A 19,929-nucleotide genomic window follows, 5' to 3' on the forward strand; every position below is an offset into this window, starting at 1 on the left:
ATCTTGGACGCGACGTTACGGCCCATTTAACCTCACCACATCTTGAGTTATTGCTGCTCTTGACGCTGTTTCAGTTATATCACGCCATTTCAGCTGGATGTTAGATCAAAAGTCCTAGGCAATGAACGTCTAACATCGGATCTACTCCAATGAACCTTGAGCATGGCTATGGTGCTGAAAAACCCAAAATCATAATAAGGGTGCATATGAGATTCGAATCAGCGATTATAAGGTCCTGGCACGTCTTAACAGTGAATTGTAGCGCCCTAGATATCCAGGCCACAGAAGTAACAAATCAACCGTGCGTTACATATAATGTATAATGGCGATAAGCGAATATTGTCAGTAAATAATTGAGTGTAAACACAAAGCACATAAACCCCATAAATCCACGTGCTAGAGAAATCACGTTGTTTCATTGTTTGAACAGATCCATGATCTTAGCCTTGATGGGAGGCTTTCTGGCTGTCAATTCATGATGTACTCCTCCCCATATCTGTCGTCAGCAGGACCCCAGTCATCGTCAGGACTCAAGGCAAGATTCACACTCTGCAGATGGAACAAAATCACAGTCACACTATAACTGCACGCAACAGTCCAGCTAGGCCTCGGGTAAACATGTCAGATTCGTTCTCAACTTAAGGGGTTTTAGTCATCAACAGATTGAACACCTTTCATTTTGAAATGTAATAATGAGTGTACTTGTTTCTGTCCGTTGGATATCCTTTGATAAAGCTTAAGATCTACATTTGCATTAGATGTCTCATGCTGATTCGGATTTAATTTGAATATGTTTCCTATACCAGTTGGTCATTATCATGTAACCGCGACCTTGCGTCCACTGACCGATCTAAAATTATAAAAACTTTACCTTCAGTTTAAATTTTGGGGTATAAGATTTATTGGCAAGAAACTGCATTGATGAAACATATGACCTACAACCTTTTGACGATGATGGTTGTGACTCACTTGAGCTGTGTGCATGCTTTTTCTCAAACCATGTAACTATACTACTCAAGCTTTGCTAAGAATGTCCAGTTTAAATAGTAATACGTCAAATCGTGTGAATCTGATACAATAACTAAAGACTTGCGTGAAGACATGTTCAATGTTATGTGCTACACAATGCCAACAAACAACACATCACCAATAATCACACAGATCACCCTTCAAAATGAGAGTATCTGACCAAATCTGGCGACCACAAAATGATTGTCTGGGAAAACAACTGTCAATAGTACAAATGTGATCCACGTGATCCCATTACAGCCTGGCACTGTCATCTCATGCTTCCAAAAAGTGTTGGATGGTAGCCAAGGCTTAATCTAGTCATATCATTACAAGGATCACCAATATTAGGGTTGTAAACATGTTAGAAATTTAAATCTCGACAGCGAGTCATTGCTTTACCCAAATAGGCTACTCCTACCCTACATAAATAATTAAGGTTAAAGAACCATGTAACATACCATGTACCGCTCTCGCCTCGAACAGACATGTATAACTCGTAAGTTGTACTGACACATTCAGTTCTAGATCTCTGACGTAGATGCAAAGCCTTCCCGACCTTTCCGCGAACACCCGGTATACATTCGTCACCACTCGCCCCTTTCCGTAACCTGCAAGAAGACTCGTCCCCCTATCGATGAATGTTATGTGCGAAAATACGACAAACCAATCAGAATGCGCGTATGATTTCAAGTTCTTCGTCAAAGAATCCCTCAGAAATAATTTTTGATTTTACATATGTCTTGCATCTATAAATATACCCAAGACACAGTATCATGTGTTCAATCATACTGCATAAATCCGCATGTCCCGATGTGCTTTAAATTGCATCTGAAATATATATAATATATGGGGAAATATATGTGAACCATTACGCACCGAGTGACAATTGTTTTTGGTATGCCCGTTTGCGCTAAGACGGATCCCGGTCGCAAAAATGGCCATGTGAGGGGCACGAGTCGCTATTCTGCTTGTCCCGGAATAACACGAGTTGGTCACGAATGACCTGGTATACTCACTGTTTTTACAGTAGTTCGTGAACACATACTCATGTGATAGTCAGAGCCGTGCAATTGATTCTGCTTTGAGTAGAGAGTCCCCATGATCCCCAGTTAGGTGGTTTAGCTTTGGTTACCAGTGGTCTATAGCCTGGTTTTACTTTCTAATAACTAATACACTGAAGACTTCTTTGTTTTAATATTGCTCAGGTAAGTTTTATGTCTACACTGTGATAATTACCTTACTGTTTTACTGTCCTTTGTCGACAGGTATTTTTATAATAATAAACTTGTTCTCATCGCGATATGGCTGCAATATTGCCGATGCGATGTAAAATCATAACTCACTCACTTGAGTAGAGATTTCTCATAGTATGGAAAGAGTTTGGGGGCTTATATTTATATATTATGTACAATTAAACTTGAATCTGTCCCACATGTGAGCAAAATCAGTCACACAATAATTCTAGTACTGAATAAATATCCAGACCTATGTGAACAATTCACGTTGCTGAAGTAAGCTAAAGATGACTTTTCAATGTGATTGCATCAGCAATTAGACCATAATATTTGATAAAAGGAACCGTCTAGTGCCGTCCTTAATACAGGAGAAGATCTAAGGAAATCGACGAGGCAAGTCCAAATAATACACAGACATATATTACCTTCTTCAGGGAGTGTGTTGCCATGTGCTCCCTGACAGTCATGAACATGTAGACGGGTAGAGGTAGAAGTGGAATCACGGCAATGATCCAGCCGATTATACTGGCGTAGCTGGGGAACTGGTATTTGCCGTAGGTCGGTGGCTGGTAGCGGAGGAGGGTTAGGATGAAAGCTGCCTGAAACAACAATATCGAGAACACAATCGACAAAGTTGTAATTGTAACATTGTTCAGAATACAGTTTTAGGTGTAGTTGGTGTTTTCATATTGCAACATTAGACAACATTGTTTCGTATGCGTTGGCACCTATGCGCGTCATCAGTGGCGACTAACGAGATCGGGTGGTCAGCCTCGATGACTTGGTTGATGCATATCTTTGTATCCAAATCGCGGGTATCGATCCTTATGATGTTAATCACTGGATCGTCTGGTCCAGACTCGATTATTTTACAGACCCCCGTCATATAGTTTGAAACATCGTTTACAAACTCGATTGTGTACAGACCGCCGCCATATAGCTGGAATATTGTCGAGTGTGGCGTTTAACAACATACATGTGAATTGCTGCATTTTTATGGAAATGTGATAAGGAAATTTAACTTTAGTACATCTCCATTTTCACAGATTGCTTGGGTCAATATCAGATACAAATTACCATGCGTAGTATCGTGGGCATTACTAATGCCTTACATCAATACTACAAGAATATATAATGTTCTTTTATCATGTAGCACTCACTGTCAAGGTTGCTGGTGTCACCCAAACTATGAGAATCTTCACAAGTGGTGACAGTCGATTTCCAAGCATCATCTCAACGTCATTGCTCATTCGTCTGATTCCTGATAGAAATAAGTTTGAAGTTTAGGTATTATCATGTATGGCTGTCAGTCTCTGTACTATATTGCGTTATAATTTCTTCGTCTTGTCGTATGCTAGTCTGGAGGAATTATCGTTATTTAGCACATATTGGTAGTATTGAGTGAGTGAGTTAATATTTAATGTCACATCGGCAGTATTTCAGGCATATCGTGACGACGAGTGAGTGAGTCAATATTTAAAGTCACATCGGCAGTATTTCAGCCATGTCGTGACGAGAAGTTATACATTTATGAAACACAAACTGACGTCCAAAAGAAACTTAACCAGAGTTTGAAATCACTCTTGTTAAAAAACAACAAAACATACATGCATGAAGTAAAGTGTATTGAGAAGGTCAATATATCAACATAATCAACACTGAAATTGACAATCATACCGCGACCGAGAATGACGTCAGAGCCCCCCAAAGTTGGGTGTGGTACAAAACTCGAGCTTTCAGAATCATGGACAATAGGCAGAGCACATAAACAATCGCTCACGGTCAATGACAAGTCATTAGTAGCGTATGTGACCACCAAATGCCTCAATACACGCAAAAACTCTTCAACGCACGGAAAAAGTCAGTCGTCTGATGAGGTCACGTGGGATTTGACGCCATTCTTCTTGGAGGGCCAAGACTAGTTCTTGCCGGTTGGCTGGAGAGTGTGGTCGTTGTCGAACATGACGATCCATAAGTCCCAACGGTGTTCTATGGGGACATGTCGGGTGAGCGTGCAGGCCACGGCAGGGCGTTGACGTTGTTGGCTGCGAGGAAGTTAGTGACAATTCTGGCTATATGGGCTCTAGCGTTGTCATGCTGATAAATGACACCACGTGGCTGCTGTTGGAGAAATGGTAGGACAACTGGACGAAGAATGTTATCCATGTAACGCTGGGCTGTCAAGTTTCCGTCAACGATGACCAGCGGTATCCTCTCCTGCCCACAGATCCCTCCCCACACCATGACACTCCCTCCACCATATGGTACGACCTCCTGCACGCAACACGCCGCCGTTCGTTCACCCCTTCGGCGGTAAACATGTTGTCTTCCATCAGCCCTAAACATACAGAATCGACTATCGTCAGTGAAGACAACCCTCTGCGAGTCACGTCGTTGCCAACGTCGTACAGTCCGGGCCCATCTCAATCGCAGACGACGATGTTGCGCTGTCAGTAGCTGTCCTCTGTATGGTCTAAAAGCCCTGATTCCATGAGCCCATGGCCACTGCCTGTCGACTAACCCTGTGACCTAAGGCATTTGTCGTCGATGACGTCACTGTCAGGAAGCGATTTCGGAGGTGCAAGTTACGCAAGTACCGGTCATCATGGGGCGTGGTCACCCTGGGTCTGCCTGTTCTTGCCTGTCAGCAGTCAACCCTGTCTGTCTGTAACGTTGCATCAAGCGGCTCCCATCTGTACCATACCCAAGGCTCGTTCACGTTGTTCGACTGTGAGTCGTGGCATTTCTTTTGTGTTTTTTTTATCACTGTGGAAGTCTGACTTGCCGTTGCCATCGTTTTATACCCTTACCCGCACGTGCATTAGCAGTTGTCCGTGGTGCACGTGTTTTTCACTTTTTCGCGTGTTATCTCGCAAACATGTAACAGACGATTAACATTTTCTGCATACACTGTTGTTATACTTAGGTTACGTGTTTTAGATAGACTTCATCGAAAAAAAGATTGTCTGAAATTTATATTTTCAGATGGTAAAGTTTCTTTTGGACGTCAGTTTATTTAGACTAAATAAAAACCTGTCAACGATGGACAGTACAGTAACTAGAATATCACAGAATTGATTTTAAACTAGTTGAGAATATTAAAAAGCAGTAAGTTTTAATGAACAACACAATATGAAAATGGGCTAGAGATCGTCTGTCACTGAAAGGAGATCACTATACCAGGGGACATGGGTACTGACAGTGCCTTCGCTTCCTGCATGGACTATTGGTAGTATTGTGTGATAACGTGTATACGAACCATATATGCACCCCACTGCAACACACTCCAGGGTGCAGAAAACCAGGGGTGCAAGAGAGGCTTCATACCAGTCTAACAGCTGGAACATGTACGGCCCTCCCTGCAATATGTCAAGGGTATATGGTTACACGAGGTAATTGTTATACATTATTCTGGAATACCGCTTCAACTATGTTGTTTTCCTCCATCCTACTTTTGTATGTTCATTTGCCTTGTTAGTTTTATGACTCACTCATTAATATCACAGCTATAGGACGGTGTTCGGTAAAATAGCAAATCTTGACCCGACAACCCTGTGATGGGGATTAGGAGCATCGATCCAAACAATCGGGATACGATGGAATGCATCGACCAAATCACCGAGCCAGACCACCCTATCCATTCAGTCGCCTCCCACGACAAAAATGTTATAACTACTGCAAATTCTGCTGCACCTGCTTTTACCACTGGCGCTTCTTCTACTACTTCTGGTCCATGAAAATCCGGGGTAGAATAAGTCTTCAGGAACCCATGCTTGCCCAAAAGGCGACTATGTATGTCGAAGGAGGCGACTAACGGGATCGGGTGGTCAGGCACGCTGACTTGGTTGATGCATGTCATCGATCCCAATTGCGTGGATCGATGCTTATGATGTCAATCACTGGATTGTCTGGTCCAGACTCGACTCGATTACTTACAGACCGCGGTCATATAACTGGAATATTGCTGTGTGCGGCGTTCAACAACAAACAATCAAATACTACTTATACTTAAACCAGTGCTGCTGCTACTACATCTTCTAGTGCTCAAGTTCCCCTGGCTGCTATATACATCGTACTGCTTCTACTTCATATGTGTTGCGTTTGGGAACTAAAACAGTGTTCCTGATTAGCAACATCCTCTCATCTACAACGTCCTATTATTCCCCCTGGTTATACCTCGACTCAATATATCCTGTTTGTCATACATTGTATAACTGTATACTGTATAATCACCTGCGTGCAGAAAACGATTCCAAGAAGAAATAATATAAAGCAAACTCCTGCTGTTACCAGCATCCTCCTCTTGCCCAAGTGTCGTGGGTACTGATCAACCAAAGCAGTAATGACTACCTCAGCGCCCATGAACTGGAAGAGATGGAAGGTATTGTTATGTTACAGGGGAGTCACAACTTCGCTTTACATGTGTTTACTCAAATAATTTTACAGTTCTCAACAACGGGGACGTCCATCTGAATGCAGTGAAACTGGAATCCATAATCTAAACTGACCTTATGGTCTGTGGACTCGTTTGTTTGTTGCCGCTCTTAGCACTATTCCAGCTACATGACAGCGGTCTGTAAATAAACGAACCTGGACAAGACAATCTCGTGATTCGCATCATGAGCATCCAAGTCTGACTACCGTCACTCGACTCTTACCACAAGTATTAGTTGATGACGACTAATTCTAACTAGGACCTTCACGAATCCTATGGCCTTCAGATACCTTAGATATACATATAAACAACATTCTACTGTTATTCTTCCGTACCTCCGAATCTAAACCAACCATCAACAACATCAGAAAGAAGATGAATGACCACAGCTGAGGCAATGGAAGTTGTGCTAGAGCGTCTGGATAGGTTACAAATCCTAAACCGGGACCTTAAGTAGAAAAAAAAGATTAATCTGTAGAAAACATATCTACCCAAGGGTATAAAGAACATAGTGTAAAATGGCAAGCTTGATTCAAGTTGTTGACAGGTATTATTTGTGAATATTCTGGCATTCAATGAATAAAGATTTTAGTTTCAGAGAAACTATGTGTCGATGCACATACAATGAGTACTTTGTACATCTTGGCCTAGATTTAAACGTGTACCTGGCAGTCCCGAATCGTAGATTCATCTTCCTGTCTAGTTTTGTTCACTTTGTTCTTAATAATTTGCCTTTTACGAGCGATGTTTGCCAAAGTGCATGTGAGTGAGTGAGTTGAAATTTAACTTCACATCGGCAATATTTCGGCCATATCGTGACGAGAACAATTTATACATGAATAATAAATATATTTTAACCATATACGAACCTTTCAACAAAGGTCAGTGAACAACTAGAGTTTCACAGATTTACATTAAAACTAAACGTCAGAGACCTGCATCAGTTCGGGCTTTCCTCCAACATTAAGCTGACACGCCGTGAAATAACTAGAATACTGTTAAAAGCAGCGTTAAATCCAACTCACTCGCTATTAAAACTAGCATTTAACCATGAAAGATCAAGATAGATAAAAAATACAATATAAATACGGGCTATAGATCCCCATCAACCAAAGTTAGGCCACCACACTAGACACCATTGGGATTTACAGTGCCTCTGCCATCTGCATAGTGCTCCAGGAGGATTTACACCATGCCTTTAGTCACTGATGATTATGGACAAGGTTGCATTTTTGACCCATAGGTTAAGACAAATAAATAGTCTTCTGTTAAAACATTGGTACACAAATACTGTGAATGACGTGGGCTAACATACCCTCTCAGGGGGTACAATAAATGTACGCTACTTCAACCCCAAGAAAGGGCACAGCCAGTAACATTCTCAGTTAGTCATCACATATAACCAAATTGTAAAATACATATATTTATACATCGAAATTTATCAATTAATTCAATTTCGTTTAATTAAAGGAGCACTTCTGAGCAATCTGATTATGGAAGAAACTTGAAATAGTTATCCTGTGTGATGGAAATATCAACACGGTCAAGCAGGTCCTTGTAGACTCTCATTCTGACTCTTAGGCATTCTGTCAGACCGATAAATTGTTCTTTTCACTTTTCACAAATGATACATACATCACAATCAATAATGAAGAGTACAAAGAATGTTTTCTGGTTGTTGAAGTTCACACTCTCGACTTCTTGACAGTATTGGTTTTTCCATCACAAGGGATAAATATTTCAAAACCGTTAAGGACCTTTTCAGCCTTGTTAATTAATGTTTATTCATTAACTTTTTAAAAAATATAGAACTCATTCACACATTTTGATGTAAAAACTTATGTATCTTATATCGGTAGTGTATAATTAATAACTGAGATTGTGAGTGGCTATACCCTCGACGGGGGTTGAAGCAGAGTAAGGTGGCGAGGTGATATGGGGTTTAACGTCGCGTCCAAGATTATTGCACTTATATAGCGACGTGCATGCACCTGTGTGTGTGTGTGTGTGTGTGTGTGTGTGTGTGTGTGTGTGTGTGACTGCTTGTACTAGTCCGGACTGATGCCGATTTATAGTGCTAGCTTACTGAGAAACCATGCCGCAGTTTAACATGAATACCCCACTCATACACAGTATACTGACTCCGAGCCGACCAGTCCTTGTTTTTGCCCCTTAATGCCGAGCGCCAGACAGGGTAACAACAAGTACCATCTTTAAGTATTTTGGTATGACGCGGTCGGGGAATGAACCTCGGACCTTCCGCTCTCCGGGCGAACGCTCTACCACTAGACCACGGAGGCGGTCCTGAAGTAGAGTAAAATTGTTGTCCCCCTGAGAGGGTATGTAAGACCACCTCTTTTAAAGTATATTTTTATTTACCTCCATCTTAACTGCAGAATATTTGTTCACTTTTAAGTCCTGGCTAAACTCGCAACAATCGCCAGTAACTTGGGGAAGTGTAAATCCTGCTGGGGTTCCATGCAGGTAGCAGAGGCACCGTAAATCCCCTTGGTCCCCAGTAAGGTGATTTTAACTTTGTTGCTGGCGATCTATAGCCCCCATTTTTATATTGTGTCGTACCTCAATAATCAAATATGTTTAATGTTCTACAACGAGTTTTAGGTCAATCCGTGATATATTGCTAGTTATTATACTGTCCTTCGACGACAGTTTTTATAAATATTGTATAACTTGCTCAAGTTACAGTCCACAAATCCCCCTGTTGCATTTGGTAATTCAATATGATGGTGTTAGTGTTGGTGAGTCAAATGACAAGCGAGAATCTGCTTCAGGTTTTGACTTTTGATAATATTGATATCATCGAGTATGGAGTATATTTCTTTTTCTGACCCAGAATTGAGATATTGTGCTTCAACTTTGGGAATAAAGCAGGATATTTAATGGTTGTTCAGGAACAAAGACAATAGTTGAAATGATATGTTTTTACTTCTGAACTAATGGCTATTTTCGGTTTGTTAGGTTGTTGATTTACTGTTCCCATCTTTCATTTAGTAGTTAGAATATAAACGTTGTTGAATATGTTTGTATCAATAAAATATTACCTACCTGTCGAAACTACCTCGGAAATAGCGACACCCGTTTTCTGTGCCATTGTCCCCAGAACAGCAAACGTCACGCAACCAGAAAAGATGCTGGTTCCCTCTGATACTATGGTCAGTATTAGGCAATCTCTGTGAATTTGTATTATGTAATTCTTATTTCAAACCTCGAAAATTAGAATATAATATCATTCCCAAGGAATCGTCCTGTTTAGCGAATTTAGAGCTTAAGAATCATGGATATGTTGTAGTATCCCTTTATATATATATAAAAACAGTATTACAGTAATAAGTTTTCATGATAAATGCAGTTAAATGTCCTCGACCTTTATCATTTCTGTGCTTAACTTTAAGCCTGATCAGGGAGACGTTTAGCCAAGCTCTGTGACTAATTTTTTCCCACCAATGACATAATTCCTACTCACCTGAGACAAGGTGCGTTGAACTTTTTGTAGCTTGCAGCGGTACTAATCATTCCCCATCCAGGTCCCAGTGAGAAAAATACCTGCAAACACGCTTCCAGCCACACCTGAAATGTGTCAACACTGAAACGAATTGTTCGACAACATAGAGTGGAAATGCATTGGGAGCTTACAAGATACATCGTGGATGTGCTGATATGTTCATGTAGTCAACCATAACGACAGTTTAGATTTTACGTGTTGTGCAGTTGACATATCTATGTCAGTTAGTCCGATTGTGTCGGAAATGTATAACAAATTTCAAATATTTATGCATCTAACACTCATTTATTTCAAGTGTCGACGCAACTTACTCACCTGCATTTCAAATGTTGAAGCTAGTAACACACCTTCATTTCAGGTGTTGATGCTACTTACTCACCTGCATTTCAAGTGTCGACGCTAGCAACATACCTGTATGTCAAGTAGTTGTGAGAAATCCGGTACGAAGTAGTATAGTAGGCCGTCTGTAGCTCCAGGTTTAAGCAGCGTCGTGATAAAGATGGAGACAAGAAGAATGTATGGCAGCAGTGCAGTCACATAGACAACCTTTAAACACATTTCCAAAGAAAGTTTTAGAACATTTTCCTGACATATGTTTGAAAAAGAAATCATATGTTCATAAACGTACATCGCAAACATACCAGTCTGCAGAACATGAGTCGTGTCTTTCAGTTAAGTGTTTTTTATTTGTCTTACCTTGCCAGCAGACTTGATTCCACGAATTAGGCATAGAAAGATCAGTACATATGAAGCAAACAGGCATCCAACTATGTGCCACTGTACAGCTCCAACGTCATCTATACCACTAGAGATGCTCAGTACATTGTACCTGTAAATAAAAGTCACTAATTCGTTTCAATAACCATAAGAAATCTCTGCGATTCCGACGATATCATAAGATTGCGTTTATGTGTAGCTACGGGTGTGAGGCGTTATATTTCGTCATTATTTAACACCCTGAAACATGTTAAAGGAATAATTAGTAATATTAACAGTACACATAATCAATTCATTAACAACACAATAGTACAACCCGTTTTACTCGACCAACAGATCTAACCTTTTTATTATGTGTTATAATGTATAATAATTACTGTAAGAACCAAGTCGATATAATAATTATTCACATATCATGTTAAATGGAAAAATATTATAAATCTCCAACAAAATGCATACATGCACATACATAGGTACCAGGTTATTTTGGTAAACATGTGTACTTAACTAATAACAGAAATAAATTTACCTAACATGAATTTACTGGTGTAAGGTGTTACACAAAAATAAAAACAGACTTTACATGTAATAGTGTTCCTTCCCTGTTCGTAAGAATGGGATGTCTTCCAGATTACAGAAGCGCAGCATATCCAAAATAATATCTGGATATAACACAAATTTTATGACAAAGAGTCATTGAGCTATACTATATAAACACACTTTAAAACATTATTCCCGTATATCATAGACAGTTTTTTAGACAGAACTAATCCAAAAATAAATTCAAACATAGCCTATTCCTTAAAACAACAATTACTCTCTTTTCTCATTCATACAAGAATAAAGAGATAGAAACGTTATATAATAGTAGTTACAAACGCTTACAATTTATTACCCTAGTGACCCGTGAAGATTACGGGGTAGAATAGGTCTTCAGCAACCCATGCTTGCCGTAAAAGGTGACTATGCTTGTCGTAAAAGGCGACTAACGGGATCGGGTGGTCAGGCTCGCTGACTTGGTTTGATTCATGTCATCGATCCCAATTGCGTGGATCGATGCTCATGATATCAATCACTAGATTGTCTGATCCAGACTCGATTATTTACAGACCGCGGTCATATAGCTGGAATATAGCTGAGTGCGGCGTCAAACAACAAACCAACCAAATATTAGCTTAGTTAACCACATTTTTGTGAATACCTCTTAGCTGAGAATACGAGGGCATAGTCAACAAGTTCTAAGCGTGACTAGCTTTCAACTACAGGTCATACCAAAGTGAACTAGTCAAGGTAGTCCATTGTTTAAGAAGTTCATTGCAAGCGTATACGGTCTGTTGAGGCCGTTTGCATATTAGTGACAACCAGTTGAACGTGATAAGGGGGTTCAATTGGACACAAAAATAGAAGAAACGAGTACCAAGTGGTCATCAATTATTTTACTTCAGAGTAAAATACTGCCCAAGACATTCATGACACGTGTGTATGGGGATGAGTGCCCCAGCTATTCCACTGTTAAACGTTGTACAGCCATGTTTTAAGGTTGAGAGAACTGGCCTTGATGATGACCATAGATCTAGACGTCACTCAGATTCCATCAATGAAGATCCAATCAAGGACCTTTCAAATAGACGTATTACCAACGTGAACTTAAAGGAAGACACTATTCTAAGCCATAGATCCATTAAAACTATTATCCAAGCACATTTACAGATGAATAACATATATGCTTCATTATGTGTTGGCCTGACATTATTTTGATGATGAAGTTGCTGCTGGGACATGTTCGCACATTCTACATTTAATACCTACGTGCCGTTGAGCCTGAAGCTCTCATGACAGGTTTGATGGACTCATAATATAACGTAGAGTCACGAAGCCCAATCTGATGTCCACAATCCATCCAACTTTCACTGCATACGTGCTCATCGTGGTTTTTCATAAGTCACTCAAAAGGCAAGTTCAATTGAACTTATAACATTCAGGGAGTCAAGTGTTGTAAGAGATTGCACAGGCGGACACTATCATCACCTTCATTTGTGAGGGGTCGTAAGGGCAGACCCTCTTTCACGAAGTAATACATGCCTGTACGTCAGCAAGGCCCTGCCATCATAACAGGCAGACTAACACCAACATCAAGCAAGTAACAATACTTACCAAGTCTAATGCAACAACACAAAATCGTTGTGTTACCATACCATCTCATCATCCTATTTTGATTGTAGAACCAGGAAGTCGTATTTATCAATAATGGGAACTTTTGAACTCAAATGGCTAGCCAGTTAATTCAAATAAGATACTGGACGGCATTTATTATGAACACTGAAGAAATGGTATGTTTGCGTGGATCACATTCGAGGGATGTATGCAAGGTTCTGAGCCTAAATATGATGAATTACGTTCAAGGAGTTTGTTGCTAATTACTTTATTGTTAATTCCCTCTGATGTCGACACACTTCTGGCAATGATGTTGGAGCACCTGGATCGCACTGTTGTAGCAGGCATTCTCCTGGTGGTATAAGGAGTCCTACATAGCAGAAAATGTTTGCTAGACAGTTCCTACTTTATGTATTGGAAGAGGTATACTTTTGACCCTGCCAAATCTGATGATTATGATGGGTGTTCAAAGCCACAGTCATGCAATGTAGAATAATAGTTGGAAGGCTGGAGTTAATCCTTTCAGTTTTAGATACGTGATGACCGCGCAGTAGATAATTTAGCCATTTTTCATCAACAGAAACTATCTAGTCACTTTAGCAGCTGCGGAAGTAAAATATTATTGCCTGCTTGTGCAGTGGCTCAAATGCAGCCCATAAGCCATCTTCCCGAGGCAAGAGAGTTAACTGACTATAAAAGTCCAGTTTCCACCCTTGCCGAACTAGGCTGGAAAAATGGAGTTACATACACTGGACTAACGAGTCTAAACATAGTCAAATCAAAATCGCGCAACGAAATCGAAATCCGGTTTGTAAACTGTCGTGCAGATTTCGGTCGATTGCAGGATTTGCAAAGCATGTGCACTGCCAACTCGTTGTCAACAGATATTTTCCAAATCTGTTCATGTTTTCAATAAAGGTGCTAGCGTGATTTGATGCACTTTGCGATGTAAGACCCGTTTTATGGCAATATAGATCTTGATTATCGATCAGATAGTCTTTAGGGGGCGCCGCCATTTTGCTTGAAACAGATGCAAGTGATGCGAGAGGTGAAATATGATATTGGTCCATAGGAGCGGCTTAGAAGGGTCATAAGTCGCAATAACCAGTGGTGGCGCTACGATCGAGCCCAGGAATTCCAGCACGGGTGGAAACTGGACTTTTAAGGTCAGTTAACTCTCTTGCCTCGGGAAGATGACCATAAGCAAGGACAGTATGTCTTAGGGTATACTACACATCTTTCATAGTTAGGCTCAGAACTTTTCAGTCACCCATCATATATCATGGTGGATGTCTTACTGCCAAAATTCCTCTGCAGGTGTATGAGCTAGTGTCACATTTTCCCACAGCTCGGCTGCAGTGATTGTATCTGAAGTATTCCCCGCCAGGGCTGACATGTTACTGCCTGCATTCACATCATCAACACAGAGGTCGGAGTTCCAGCTGTTGCCGCATGTTGTCCAGGGCAGGACGCTGGAGCAGGTCTTCACCATGTAGTAGATGGGCCAGGCCAGATAGAGGTTGTAATAGGGCATATAGCCAAATGTAAGAAGTACAGACCCAATACCAATCCCTGCTAAATATAAGAAGACGTTCTTGATTTTCATAATGCATACATTGCCTTTTATTATGTGTGTATACAAAGGTTTAAAGATTACGTGATAAGGTAACATTTACGAAACATTTAGTGTGTGTACAACTGATTTAAATATATTAATTATCAAACCTTTCTTATCAAACCTTTTCTTGTTATGGAGACCCAATTCACAAAGCATCTGTAGCGCTACGAACATCATTAAATCCATCGTAACTTTAGAATGATAAAAGTGCCAAAACGCTTTCCATAATCATAGGACATATCGGTTAAAGTCAGAGTCGATTGTACGATTCTGAATATATCATGAGCTAGTGTTTAGAAATTACTATCAAACAGTGATCATGTCAGTTGCTTGCGAAAAGGTATATCGATTCACAAAACTATTACTATTTCAGTTATCTCATGAATGTTCTGGACCTTTTGTAGCGACAAAGGAAGCCAGTAGGTTGCTGAGAAAGGTTATACTGACTCACTTTGAAAACGAACCAACATCAATCCATGAAAGTATGATGATAGTTTGAAGGTGAGGTGAAATGGGGTTTAACGTCACGTCCAAGATTATAGCACTTATATAGCGACGTGCATGCACATGTGTGTGTGTGTGTGTGTGGCTGCTTGTACTAGTACGGACTGACGCCGATTTATAGTGCTAGCTCACTGAGATACCAGGCCGCAGTTTAACATGAATACCCCACTCAGACACAGTATACTGACTCCGAGCCGACCAGTCCTTGTTTTAGCCCCTTAATGCCGAGCGCCAGACAGGGTAACAACAAGTACCATCTTTTAACGTCTTTTGGTATGACGCGGTCGGGAATCGAACCCCAGACCATCCGCTCTCCGGGCGGACGCTCTACCACTAGACCTGATAGTTTGAAAAGAACTATGAAAATAGAAGTTAGGAGTTCAGGAAGCTCCAAAACAGTTGCCAGGTTTGACAGCTGTTGTGAGTTGTCACCAAAATACAACAAAAAAACAGTTCTCAAAAAACACGTTTCTACACGTGCAATGCACGACAAATGTCATTACTTACAGGGATTGCATTCAAAGGCTACTCGCATAATCGCTGTAGCTGTGGAATAGCACTGAGGATGCAATGCCCATATTGACACTTGAGGAACGGAAAGGTTTAGATGTCACATCTTATTTCAGCAGACAGGACGTACCAGAGACCATTCACGCACACGGTAACAACGTGTGACAACAGCCATGGAAGACCAACTGATTGTGAGGACTCATCTACGAGATCTAACACTTCCATCGTCCAGAGCAGCAGCTGCCATCATAGGTCGACGAGGAGCGCCGATACTGTACGGTGGCGACTTTGCGCCGCTGGTTTACGTGCCTTCCGCAGCTACGTAGGCCTAATTTGGACACTTTGGCACCGAATGCACGTCTACAATGATCGCTGAGCTCAAACAAGGGTTGCTTTGACACTGGCTTTCACTTCTCTGACGAATCGAAATTTCACATCGGGAAACCCGATGGACGTAAACGGGTATGGCGTCGCCTTGGTGTAGGTTATAACGATGATTGTGTGAGCTGACTGATGGGGCGATTAAAGTGTAATGGTTTGGGCAGTATCAGTTTTCGGCACAGAACACAGCTCCATGTATACATAGGTCGTGTTGATGCAGTTTACTCGGGGACGCCATTTTAAGACGTTACGTTGTCCCTTGGTTCCGTCAACACCAAGAGCTACATACTTTCCAACAGGACAACGACAGGGCACAAACAGCATGTGCTTCTTTGGACTTCCTGGCACAGAATAACAGACCTACATTTTTCCCCAATCTATCGCTGGGACAGCGCATTGCACGTCGCTCTTAAATCACCAACGTTAGAGAGCTCCTACAACGTGAGTGGCCTAGGATATAAGCTGTTATCCAGAGACTTATAGTGTCCTTGTGAAGGCGTTGTGTGGCACGCATTGTGACCAGGAGTGGTCATTCCAGGTACTGACTTTGTCTTTGGACCCCTTGTGTGTTCCATTTCCTCTTCATTAAAACTGTGTACTTTCTTATGACACTTGTCATTACTAATGCGGAACTAAGTCATCTGAGTGTGATTGTAGTACACAGCCAACACTGTATTAAATTTGGCTTAGCGTCAATTTTACTTTTTACCTCTACTGGATCTATTAAAAGAAATTATAATTATGTTCGGAAGACTGTTTTACAACGAAGGCCTCATACACGTCAATGGCACCTCAAAATGAGAGTCAGAAGTGTCGTATTTCGCCATTGTGACATAGACACTGTCGAGATAAGTGCTAGTTTTATTCAGATACATCTCATGTTTTTTTTTCAATTCTGTAGGAAGAGTCTGCTATCAAACTGCCAACATGATCTCCTGATGGTCATGACCATTTAATAGGACAAAGGCAGTTAATTGTAAGTCATGATTTAAATTGTAGTTTTCCTTCATCGTATATATTACCGTCCGTTACCTGTATTTTCGTATCAGATTATCCTACATTCCTGTCAATTTTACTGCATAATGAAAAGCAATTTTCTGTAATCAAGGTTAGAAATATTTGGCAGGCTGTACACCTATCACCATGCATATCTACACGGACTGTTAAATCACTTATAGCTTTCTATGTTGATACTTTGAAACACAATTAATTTTCATGGATGCATTTGCATGCATTGTCATCATATTTTATATAATGGGTATTAAATAAGGTATAAACCAAGTATGAGCCTGAGAAAGGAGATAGTATCAATCGATGTGGAGCTTGTATGGTGTTAAGTATTGCAACACATTTCAACGTCTGTAGAACTAATTGTGAAAATAAAGTATGCTAAATTCGAATTCAGAACTAATTTAGTTGACTGGTAGCTATATTTTCTTATCTAACTTTAACCCCATCTTTTTCTGAGCTTATATGCAACAGGGTAGACCACTTGCAGGCAGGGGAATCCCGATCAGCAGTAGCCAGGGTTTTTGATGAAGCGCCCAGCACCATAACAAAGCTATGGGAATGGTGTCAACAGCATGGGACAACACCTGATCGGCCAAAGTCGGGACGACCAAGAGTAACCACACCCGCCCATAATCGCTACATCCGACTGCGCCACCTTCGGGAAAGGACAACCACAGCCACCTCAACCACATCCCAAATACCCGGACTGCGCAGGATCTCCGACCAGACCGTACGAAACCATTTAAAAGTGAATGAGTGAGTGAGTTAAATTTAACGTCACATCAGCAATATTTCAGCCATATCGTGACGAGAAGTTATTATATATTATCAATTAATAAAACCCTGTAATCAATAGACAGCAAAATAACTAGAATATCACAGATTAATCGTTAAAACTAGCATGTTATCATATAAAGATATCACTAAATGTCACAATACAATATAAAAATGAGCTATAGATCACCAGCAAACAAAGTTAGGCCAACACACTAGGGACCATGAGGACTTACGATACTTCTGCTACCTACATGGTACCCCAGCAGGATTTTCACCATCCCTCTGGCTACTGGCGATGATAAGAAATATGAGCCAAACAGTTTAAACAACAAAAATAATACGATTAAAATCACAGAGAAATGGAAAAATACTTTGAATGATACCGGACTTACATATCCTCTCAGGGGGACAATTGTTTTACGATACTTTTATCCCCTGTGACGATACAGCCACTACCAATCTCAGTTATAAATTCATTCTACCAAAACAAAAAAATCACTTTCTATATACTATACATATTTTCAAAATGTATCAATTAATTCTATTTCTTTTAAAAAACCGATGATAAGAAGAGCACTTATTTGACTTAAAAGATCCTTGATGGATGATACTTTGAAATACTTATCCCTTGTGATGGATATTTCAATGCAGTCAAGCAGGACATGCTTGACCGTGATTCTTTCCTCACAAGGGATGCAGAATGGAGGATCCTCACCTTTCAATAAATATTCGTGGGTATCACAGGGAAATATCTTTTGAAAGTTCTCCCTCATCAAGAGAGCGACGATCGAAGTAATTGAATTTGCAAATGGCTGTAACGTCTTACGATGAGTCTAAGATACGAACGCGTTGTGAATGAGTCCCCTGTAGAACACATGTTACGATTTTGAGAATATCCATTTATGTCATAAAGTTTGAAGTATAAATCAGTTTGCCAGACTTCTATGGCTGGCATTCACTTTCACAAAGTGAACTATTCTTTAATCTTTAATTCTTTAATAAGATAACAGATTTACACGTGTCATTTGAAATGTTTACTGACATGACGTTGTGTTTAAGGTATTCCATTCCCTACATACAGCCAACTAAAAAACATTGGAACAAGAATCATCGCACAGAGCTGAAACAGTTTCAAGTCGCACAGAGCGGAAACAGTTTCAAGTTATAGACGTGTAGTATCACAGACCAGAAATGCATAATTTTCTCCTGATATCTAAATAAAGATTTGATTAAAACTACATATATCAGCATTATCACGTATATAATCAAAGGAAATGTACACTGGCCTTTGAACATGGGACAAAAGCTCCACATTTGTTTGGCAGCCTTTCCCGAGAACTGAGAGATTGCCGACTCAAGGAAAAAAATTGGGAACCCAGCGATGAGAACACAAACGATGAACGGGATCAAGAAAGCTCCTGAAAGAAAGTATATTTTGTATCTATTAATGTGCTAAACACAAGCAGTAGGGATGTAATGATAGCGTTACATTACATTCATAAACACATGCTGATGATATAGCTGTATTCATACAGTGGACTCTTTGTAGCTTATATTTACATTGACTTTAAGAGTGGCATATAGAGAAGAGCAAATGTGTAATCTGGAGGGATATCACGCTTACCTCCACCGTTTCTGTTGCAGATATAGGGGAACCTCAGCAGGTTGTTTAATCCGACACTGTAGCCGACCATTGTTAACATGTAGTCCAGATGTCTATGCCATGATTCTCTCTGTTTTAAAGGTGCACTTCTACCTCCTCCTTGGGAATTCCCCGTCGCCATAGGAATCGTTGTGTCTGTAACATCTCCCGCGGTGCTGGGCATGGTTAAGACTTGGAGTGTCGTCAATTAAAAACACACTAATGCAAATGAAGATAGCTACACGATGTTGTTATACTTGTTGTTGACCATCAAGGCTCTGCGACCAGCCACGCTGCAGTTCTGTAGATGATAAATACTAATAATGAGACCATGCTTTCTTCTGTTCAAAATGTTAACAAATAAAATGAAAGTCATTGAGAAGTTGTATATATAGTTCAGGTCAAAAATCA

At 40.4% G+C, this 19,929-nt stretch overlaps 1 pseudogene; it reads right to left on the bottom strand.

Moving 5' to 3' along the window:
* Positions 1-415: 415 nt before the first annotated feature.
* Positions 416-19,702, bottom strand: LOC139470452 (sodium- and chloride-dependent glycine transporter 2-like; annotated as a pseudogene).
* Positions 19,703-19,929: the final 227 nt, after the last annotated feature.

The sequence above is a fragment of the Haliotis cracherodii genome, unplaced genomic scaffold (assembly GCF_022045235.1).
Source record: "Haliotis cracherodii isolate W230 unplaced genomic scaffold, xgHalCrac1.p SCAF_20, whole genome shotgun sequence".
NCBI classification, from domain to species: Eukaryota; Metazoa; Mollusca; class Gastropoda; order Lepetellida; family Haliotidae; genus Haliotis; species Haliotis cracherodii.